The 10,230-nt window shown below is 39.7% G+C and overlaps 1 non-coding gene across 1 annotated transcript; it reads right to left on the reverse strand.

Moving 5' to 3' along the window:
* Positions 1 to 7,790: 7,790 nt before the first annotated feature.
* Positions 7,791 to 7,896, reverse strand: LOC112584081. Its single transcript, XR_003108435.1, has one exon. It is a non-coding gene; the product is annotated as a U6 spliceosomal RNA (small nuclear RNA).
* Between the last annotated feature and the right edge of the window lie 2,334 nt (positions 7,897 to 10,230).

The raw sequence follows: 10,230 nt of genomic DNA on the forward strand, positions 1-10,230 counted from the left end.
CTGCATCTAGTATATTTTCAAAACCCGTAGCCCGCAGTCTTTGTCACGGCAATATTTTGGTTCTGCATCAAACAATTTCTTCCACCTTGTATAATCATGGCAGTGAATAAATGTTCAACATTAAAACAGTTACTGCTTTTCAGCTCCAGGATGGCTGTGTTTCAGAAGCGAGGGAAGCCTGTGCTTTCTGGATGAAAGGTGTAGTATAAATGCAACTTATTACCATTTTAGGCAGGATTCCCAGGCTGGCATTTAGCAATTAAAAAAGCAAAGCTAAACAAGCCCAGGAGATCAACATTCCCTTTTCTTCCAGCCCAAGATGCTCAGTTATTGTGGACAAAGAATGAGAAGGCCCCACTGTCCTTTGTCAACTCTCCTCGGCGCCTCTAGAGCAGCGCCGGTGGGAGGGGCGAGAAGTATGTTTTCATTTCCATTAATCAGTGGAGAGTCTAAATGAAGAGGTACAAATGGCTCTTTCAAGAATTTGTCAAAGCAGAATTCACGTTATAAAAGATGTACTGATTTTCTCTTCTCAGTTGAATAATCTCTCTTGATATTTCCAGCCTTTATCTTCTCTTCAAAGAATGCTCTGTCCTAGGCTTAACTTTGCAAGGTACATGGTTGAGTGGGAGAGATTAACCTTCATAGGACAATGTAGATTTAGAAAAATTTACTTCTGGGAGATCATGGTTTAATAAAATAGATGTTTTTCCTAACTCAAAGAAAAGAAACTCAGCATTTTCAAAACCTCATATACTAGTGATTCTGGAGTGATGGATAAAGTATTTTCCTCAGAGATATACATTCTTCTCTGTTTGGATTCAGGACTTTGCTGTGAGACTAAGTTTTTCACCCAAAAGTTGTTACCTTTAAGTATTCATATTGATTTCTGCCTATTCTCTCTCCCCAGTGCAAGGTGATGAGTTCCTTGATTAGTGTGTTAGGCATCTGTACTTAAAAGGAAAATGAGGGACCTTCATAATGTCTCTAATTCTGCTGATATAATAAATCTGGGAAATCTAATGTTAAGGCCAACTAATTTACCATTTGTGACCCATATTTGGGGAAAACACACCATCAGAAGGTTTGATGATAATTTTCATCATCAAAGCAAGTGTATTGGTTACAAGTTTATGAACCTAAATTTCTCTTGAACATATTTTAAAATCTTTTATCTGTGAATTTCCTCAGGAATAAGCAACAATAGCATAGAAATATATATTAAACTGAAGAAAAAAATCTTTCAAATGGAGCCCTAGCTGCTATCTTTTTAACATTTTTGTTCTGTTTGCTATTTACTGGGCACCATGATTGTGAACTGAGTTTCAGTTCTTCCTTAAATCTCAAGCTCTGATGCTTTATTTGATGTTTTTCCTGGAGAGCAGCATCCCATTACACCGCACACTTAAGGACAAGTCGGAGTGTTACATGCCCAGACAAAGGCCCATACAAGTGTTTGGTTACAATCAACTTCAGAGTTAATGCTTGGTATTTGCTCTAGGACTAATGGTAATTAGATTGAGCAAAGCAGGCATGAGGAGGACAATGCATTCACTAAAGCAATGACATCATGCGAGAGCACAGTATTCTAAGTCCAGCCGAAACTGTCCTGCATGACACTGTAATGATGGACATAAGACCTCGCACATTTTTCAAAAGCCCATTGAACTTTACAGCCCAGAGAATGAGCCTTAATGTATGTATTTCTTAAATCTGAGACAGTCATTTAGGAGGTCAGAGGATCCTTGAGTGGAAAGAAATCTATGACAAAAGAATCTAACTGCATTACAAATGTGTGACATATCACTAAAGGAGCTGAAGAAAAACCATCTGAAAATACCCAAGAAAAGTGTTTCTCCTGAGAGGACCAGGGAACCAGTGATATACACGAATACAGCCTGTATCAGAATCACGTGTGTAGCTTTTAAATTCTGTGTTTAAATACACGTGAAGCCATCCCCACAGCTCAGATATTCCGTGTCAGTAGGTGTTGGGTGGATCATTTTTTAAAGAGGTCAATGATGGTTAATAAAACAAGAACCTAATATTAATCACAGAGAGGCTTAATATTCATACAGAATTGGGATGAATTATGCAGAAAGATTTTATATATCTTTCTTCTCCCTTTTCATCTGGGTTTCGACCAAAAAGCTCTGCAAGTTACACATTCCCTGAGGCTGAATTGACTTGTTTATGTAATTGCCCTTTTTCTTCTCCAAGTTAAAATTTTTATGATGGAAAATATATTTCTTTCTTTATCTTCTGTATCTTTCATTCTATCAAAGGCAAATTTATGCATTAGACTTCAGTGGTTATGGCACAGGAAAATAATATATATATATATATTTTCAAGTTTTGTTATAAGAGCTATGTGAAAAAAGATTTTTCATGTATTTGGATACTGGTCCTTAAAGAATAATACATAAGACATTAAAATACACATGCCAGGAATTTGGAAATATTTAGAAATGTAAAATAGGCAGGGCTTATGTAATGCTTTTGCAGTGGTAGAAAGAAAGTCATAAAGAAGATAAGACCCCCGATGATGCAAATTTCACTAACCTCCCTCTCCTGGTACTGGTGTTAGCAATGGTTTGAGTTGTTTTCAGTGGAATTTAGGTGATTTTAGTGATGAGTTAAGGGGGAATTGGGAGATGACAGTCAAAAATACTGTAACATTGGGCAGTGGCTCTTCATAAAATCTTACTGAAGTGTTATTTTTCCTGTCCTTGTTACTCTTGAGATGGGGCTCAAGGGTTTTGATTGGGGCCATAGGTATGGCATCATATGGTCAATTAAACCTCCTACAGCTGTGTGTCCATCTGGCCTATGCTCACTCCTGTGCTCTATGGTAGCCCCAAGAGGCCAGAGGAGATGCGGTCTGGTGTTACCCTCAAATCCCCTCAAATCCATCTCTGGATTTGCTCCAGGAGATACTGAAGTAAACAGCAGTTTGAAAACCTTCTGAGAACCTTCCATTCATTGATGCCTTGGTGTATTATGTGAAATGGCATTTTATATGGTAGTATCTATCTCCATGAAACTTTTATATATAGCAATGATTTTAGAAATCATTTATGAAATCTGATTTTACAAAGAGGAAATCGAGATGCCATAAAGAAGCACAATGGCAATTCTTATACCCATTAGGATACGGGAAGGCAGGGCTTGAACCCAGCCCAGTGCTCTTTCTGCCATGATAACAAGAAGAAGTGGATCTGAAGATATAGATATACCCATATCATAAAATTAGTTGGAAACAAATAATTTCCAAACAATCTAGTATGAAACAAAACCTACTTATTCTAGCTTGAGTCTGAGTATTTTTTATTAATTTTTTTAATGGAACACATACATCCCATAGAGAAAATTACTTAAAAGCCCCAATAATCTTGATTACTTAATGTCATAACTGATGCATACAGGCTTCAATAAATGCCTTAGTTTTGTAGATTCTGTGTAATCAGACTTTGTAACATTTATAATACCTACTACTGAGTTTTGACTATTAGTAGTTCTAAGTAAATCTATATTAATTAATTGAAGGGATGAAAGGCAGGCATCTCTCAATTTATTGTTAATGAGTGACAACTTTATCTCATCTCATCACAGACTTCTGTGGCGCTTCCCTGTGGATGACTACCTCTGCAGGTACACTGTAATGAACCCCTGCTCAGTGTTGCTGCTGTTGTTCAGTCACTAAGTTGTGTCTGGCTCTTTGCGACCCCGTGGACTGTGGCATGCCAGGCTTTCCTATCCTTCACTATGTCCCGGAGTCTGCTCAGATTCATGTCCATTGAGTCAGTGATGCTATCTAACCATCTCATCCTTGCTGCCCTCTTCTCCTCTTGCCGTCAGCCTTTCCCAATGTTAGGGTCGATTTTTTACTGTCTGAGCCACCAGAGAAGCCCTGCCTACTAAGTGGTAATCACTTTATATCTATTGTCTTATTTAGTCCTTAGCACATCCTTATGCCATAAGAATATAATCTCTATTTACAGGTGAGAAAGTACATCAAACAACAAGAGAGAATATTTTCAGGATTGGAAACAAATGATCTCTGACCACAAAATCCATCCATTTCTCATACTCAGTCAAATCCATGATATAGTATAAAGGCTTCATAATATGCTTTTTCAATAGTTCTTTTCAAATGCCTATGTGCCCAGGTGGATCATAAAAAGAAAAAGAAAGCAGAGTCAAGAATTTCAACCCAAATGGTATACACTTTCTTTGTATGGTTTCTCAGAGCATCCCAATACTGTGCAACTCTATTCATCTCAAGACATATGGAAAGAGTTTTATGTTTTAAACAATTAGACTTGACAGCACCATTGTTTCTTTCCTATCTAATATCCTTCATCCCTGGAGCCAAGCTGGAATCTGTATTCTCTCTCCAAATTTAATTCTGATTCCTTGTACATATCACTTGGTTGTCAGGAGACAGCAACTTAATGGCATTTGTTCCTGTGGCTTAGGAGCATCTGGGTTATGTCACTTTTTTAGCTGACCTCTTAGCTCAGAGGGAATTAAATTCTTTGTCTAATGGTCTTTCAGAGGCCCTTATCATTGGTGATTTGGCTTTCTAGATCCTATGTTGTTCTATAAATGTCATGAGATGACAAGATTTCTAGATATTAATTTGTTTCTGTTCAAAGGAGGATGGCAGTTATAAATGTAGAAGAAGCAGTGAACAAGGAAGGATATTATAGAGGAGAAACTAACAAAGTCATAGTTGCTGGTGTATAACTTGATGGATTGACAAGTCTAAAATTCCAGAGGACGTGGAGACAAAGGCTGTGTAATGGGGAAAAAAAAATGCATCTCTAAATTTTGTGTCCTTTCAACGCAATTCAGTTCACTTTCAGATCGGTTCAATTCAACATATATTTCTTTGAGCCTTCAGTGAAGAGCAGGTACTATCCTAGATGGTGAAAGAACTGTTGTTTCCTTAAGATTTCTTGCGGTTAAGCAAAACAGAACTATCCTGTGGATAACTTTGAGAAAGTCATTTCACCTCCATGGGTCTCAGTTTCCTCATCTCTTAAACGGTGATCTCTTCTAGTCATTCACATTTGGTGACATTCCTTATGGGAAGGCTGTATTATAATTGAAAGAGAGCACTTGCTTTAAAATTGGTGATTCACATTTTTGTCCAACTCTGCTACTGTTTAGCTCTTTGCACTTGGTAAGTCACTTGGTTTTTCTGGGTCTCTTCTGAGAGATCAAAGAAAGTGATTTTGAAGGTTCCCTTTTTGCTATACAAGAAAATTTATATATTTCTGTGACTGGCTATAACCTCACATGTCCACATTCATATTGCATGGCATAAGTAAGCAAACTAATGGAGATTTTTTTGTTGTTGAGCTTAATTGTTATTCTTTACTGACAGGTGGTGTACATACTGGTATGATTTGTGAGACTGTAACCACACAGACATGCAGCTAATAGCTATGGCAGAAAACATGATTTTGTGAAAAAAGTCAAAAATTTCTAAAATGTACTCAATATTCTGTGATAACCTATATGAGAAAAGGGTCTGAAAAAGAATATATGTATATATAAAACTGAATCACTTTACTGTGTACCCAAAACTAACACAACATTGTAAATCAACTCTATTCCAAAAAAATTTTTTTAAATTCCAAAATGGATATCTCTTTGAATAACAGCGAACTTTTTGGCCAGATGGTAATTGGTGTGGGGTTTATGTTTGTCAACTTGCAGCAAAGAAATATTTTATTATTTCTTTGCAATCTGTTGTATCTATTGTAGTAGGTGTTGTTCAGTTGCCCAGTCGAGTCCAACTTTTTGCACCTTACGGATTGCGGCATGCCAGGCCTCCCTGTCCCTCACCATCTCCCTGAGTTTGCCCACGTTCATGTCCATTGCATTGGTGATGCCCTCCAACCATCTCATTCCCTGTCGCCCTCTTCTCCTTGTGCCCTTGATGTTCTCCAGCATCAGAGATTTTTCCAGTGAGTCAGCTGTTCATATCAGGTGACCAGAATGCTGGAGCTTCAGCTTCAGCATCAGTCCTTCCAATGAGTATTCAGGATTGATTTCCTTTGAGACTGGCTGATTTGATCTCCTCACTGTCCAAGGGACTCTCAGGAGTCTTCTCCAGCACCACAGTTCGAAGGCATCAATTCTTTGGTGCTCTGCCTTCTTTACGGTCCAGTTCTCAGAGCTGTATGTATCCCCTGGAAGACCATAACCTTGAATATATGGACCTTTGTCGGCAGAGTGATGTCTCTGCTTTTCAACACACTATTGTATCTACTACAAGTCACTAAATATTGTAGTTTCCCTGTTTGTAGCAACCTTTCTGCATAGGGATTTCCTATCAGATTGACATCAGGTTTTGCCATGTAACTTGCCTGAGCCAATTAAATGTGAAGTGAAATTATATGTCCCACTTCTGAATGGAAGTTTTACAAGAGGCAATGAAAAGTTACCAAGTTTCCTTTCTTTCTACCATAAGATAAGCAACATTTTAGGACTTGGGGCAACCATCAGCCTGAGACTTGGCATGAAAACACTGTGGAGACATCCTATGATTACTGTAGTAGAATCAAGTGTGAAAGTTACTCAGTTGTGTCTGACTCTTTGCGACCCCATGGACTATACAGTCCATGGCATTCTCTAGGCCAGAATACTGGAGTGGGTAGCCTTTCCCTTCTCCAGGGGATCTTCCCAACCCAGGGATCGAATCCAGGTCTCCTACATTGCAGGCAGATTCTTTATCAGCTGAGCCATAGGGAAGCCCTGTGTGATCAAGGACTAATCTTAAAGAAAAAGGCTTTGCTGAAACCCATCTGGGAGTTTGGGCTTTTTGAGCACTAGCTGTGCCAGACTCCTTGTTTGGCACCTTTCCATAAACACTGCACTTTCCTTCGCCACACACTCAAACACGCACACACACAAAGACTAATCTTTTGTCCCTGTAATCTGCTAAGATTTCTTTCTCAGTTGTGTTATAATCCAGTCTACCCTGAGTACCTGTACTTGCTACTGAGAAATACAGTTATGAGCAAGGCATATCTAATCTTGGATCCTTTATGGACATTTCAGTTAAGAAGATTATAGTAATGTATGATGCATCTTACAGTAGAGGAATTGCAATTGGGGGAAGCAAACCTTGATAATAGGCATTTGAGCTAACAGTTTATGTATTAATAGGAGAGAAAGTGACCAAAGGCAGGAGGAAGAAGAGAGTGTTAAAAACAGAAAAAAAAAAAATCACAAGCCGAAACATAAAGACAAGAAAGATCATGGAAAAGTGAGGAACTCATTGCCGAGTGTGGCTGCAAGATAGAGTCCAGGAGAACAGAGAAGAAACAGGGCTGGCGAGATACCATCAATAATAATAATATTGAATGTTGATTAGCTTTGTGCTAAGTGCTTCACTTATATTTCCTCACGATTATTATCACCATTTTATAAAAGAGGAAATTGAGCCAGAGAGAGGTTTAATAACTTGCCTGTAGGCACACAGCAGGAATGTGATTTTATCTGAAGGGCAGTAGGAAATCGCTGAATGGTGTTACACAGAGGAGGCTTGTGAACAGATTCACGTTCTAGACAGATCATGCGGCTGCAGTAGGTTCCCAACTCCAATTCCCAGTCTGGTTGGAGGAGGCGTGGGCCTCAGCTTCTGTCTCTCTTATCCATGTGACTCTGTTGACTAAGACCATTGGCAGGAGGGAAGCTGGTAGCTACAGCTGCAGAAAAGGTCACTCTTAATTTTTGTTCTTTAAATTTATAAACTTTATTATTTTTTAAGTTTTAAAAATAGGGAGTGTGTCACAGATTTTCATGTCATCCTCGCACTGGGCCATGCTTGTCTTCTCTATAATGTTCTGATTTTAGTATGTGTGCTGCAGAAGTGAACACTGAAAAGGTCATGATTTGAAGGAATAAGGGGTGTTCTATGGGCTTCCCAGGTGGTGCTAGTGGTGAAGAGCCTGTCTGCCAAGGCAGGAGACATGAGAGATGCGGGTTTGATCCCTGGGTCAGGAAGATCCCTTGGAGGAGGTCATGGCAACCCATTCCAATATGCTTGCCTGGATAATCCCATGGACAGAGGAGCCTGGAAGGCTATGGTCCATGGGGTAACAAAGAATTAGAGACACGACTGAGCGACTTCCCTTTCACTTTTCACTTTCATGCATTGGAGAAAGAAATGGCAACCCACTCCAGTGTTCTTGCCTGGAGAATCCCAGGGACGGTGGAGCCTGGTGGGCTGCCATCTCTGGGGTCGCACAGAGTTGGACACGACTGAGCGACTTAGCGGCAGCAGCAGCAGCAGCAGCGACTTAGCACATGTGCAGAGGTGTTCTATGAAGGAAAATATGTTGTGGGTCTCACGAACATTTAGATTTGGGTAATAGTTTTAATAACAATATAAAAATAATGAATTGATTTGCCCCAATGAGCACTAGTACCTAATTCAAATAATGAATGTGATGTTACTTTAATATTTTGAGCATTCAGTTTACTTTTGACTATAAAGTAGGTAATATAGTGCATGAGTTAAAGACAGAGCTAAAAGTCTTTAAAGCAGATTTAGTGGTCCACGTGTTATGCCCTTGTTGTTGACTGAGGTTGAATGATAGCAGTCATGATTTGCACTTCTCTTTGTCATAAATAGGAGGTGTATAGACCTTGCAGGGAGAGGGCCTGTGTGAAAGACAGTGACGTCCCTGACAGTTGTTATCTGTCACTTGTTTGGTATCTGTCAAAAGCTTCCTGCGACTTGAGCTTGACTGAAGAGGTCTCCAAGTCAAGATGCTAGGGACTGTGATTCATATGTATGCTATTCAGGTTTTTGCAGTATCTCTTCTGTTTCAACAGAATTCAGTTAGAATTGTAGGTACTTTTGACAGTTTGGGTTTGTTTCTTGTAACCTCCTCTATACATCATTCCTGGAATCCAGACTCTTGCTCTTTCCCTTTTCTCCCTCCTGTTTTATTTTTCTTCTGCTCTTCCCTCCTTGCTCCTTTGACTACTCTCTTTCTTTTTTTAAAACAACCAGAAAAAAAATCCAGTGTCTGCGGAAAATGACATACTAGAAATGAGCTGACTGCCAATATGCAGAGGAAGATTTATTGCAGCAGAGAAAGGGTGCTATGAGACATCAAACATATTAATCTTTTGCTTTTGCTCTATAAAGATCCAAGTTTGGCTCCTTTCACTTACTTACTCTTAAGGAGATGCTGTTAGGTCACAACAGGAGGTTTGGGGGTGGGGTTGAGAGGCAGAGATTTTTCAGCTCAAGTGTCTGGGAACACAGGTTGGCTCTGTGATCGTGGCCTAACAGTCCCAGGCACTGCATCCTTTGAGGTACCATTTCTAGGGCCAGGCTTGGCAGAGGTTTTTAATGCCTGCTCTTTTCAAACCAACTGTCTGACCAGGGAGATTGTCTGAAAAGATCAGTGCAGGTTTGGGGATGGTTTTTTGAAGTTTTCTTGAAATAACCAATAATGAGTTGCCAGCTTTGATAGCTCTTTTTATAGATCTTGCAGCAGCTGGATCAAAATCTAATGAAGATGTTTGCATCTGACAATGGCAGGCCTGCACGTTCCTATCCTACTTCTTGAGTGCGCGAATGCATTTCATTTGGGAACATGAAAGGCATATTTAGTGACAACTGATGGCTCTTTGTTTTTTAATTCTCAATAATGTCTCCAGTAAGTGCTTTTGTTAACATTTTTGCATTATACAATAGGTGACATAGAAAGATAATCGGTGTGCTGAAAGCAATTAAAGAGTTTATATCCAACTTGTTCTGCTTATTAAATGGATCCATTCTGCATAGAGGCACATTAACATCTTCACAGTGGAATGACTGTGGAAATAGGTTATTCACGGGGCCTGCGCATCCTCCTCCTGCAGCCAGAAGACCTGTCTTCAAGACTGGAGCAAAGGAATGAGCCATTTTTCTCCCCTTGGAACTGTAAACAGAAGTAAAACTATTAATAGATGCTGTAGCTAATCCTAAGAAGCTGCAAGTGAGAGATTAAATAATGTTGTGAAGAGAGAAAACCGAAGTGAACGGAGGGGAAGGGAGGGAGGGAGGGGGACGAGGCGGGGCGGGAGCCGGGGAGAGTTCGCTGACGACAGAGCTGAGTCAGATAAGGACAAACTGAAGGGCTCCAGCTGATCCAAGGATTGCCAGTTGGTGTAAGAGGGGATTCCTGGTTGCAGCAAAGTAAATATCACTTCGTC

Source organism: Bubalus bubalis, chromosome 3 (genome assembly GCF_019923935.1).
Source record: "Bubalus bubalis isolate 160015118507 breed Murrah chromosome 3, NDDB_SH_1, whole genome shotgun sequence".
Classification (NCBI taxonomy): Eukaryota; Metazoa; Chordata; class Mammalia; order Artiodactyla; family Bovidae; genus Bubalus; species Bubalus bubalis.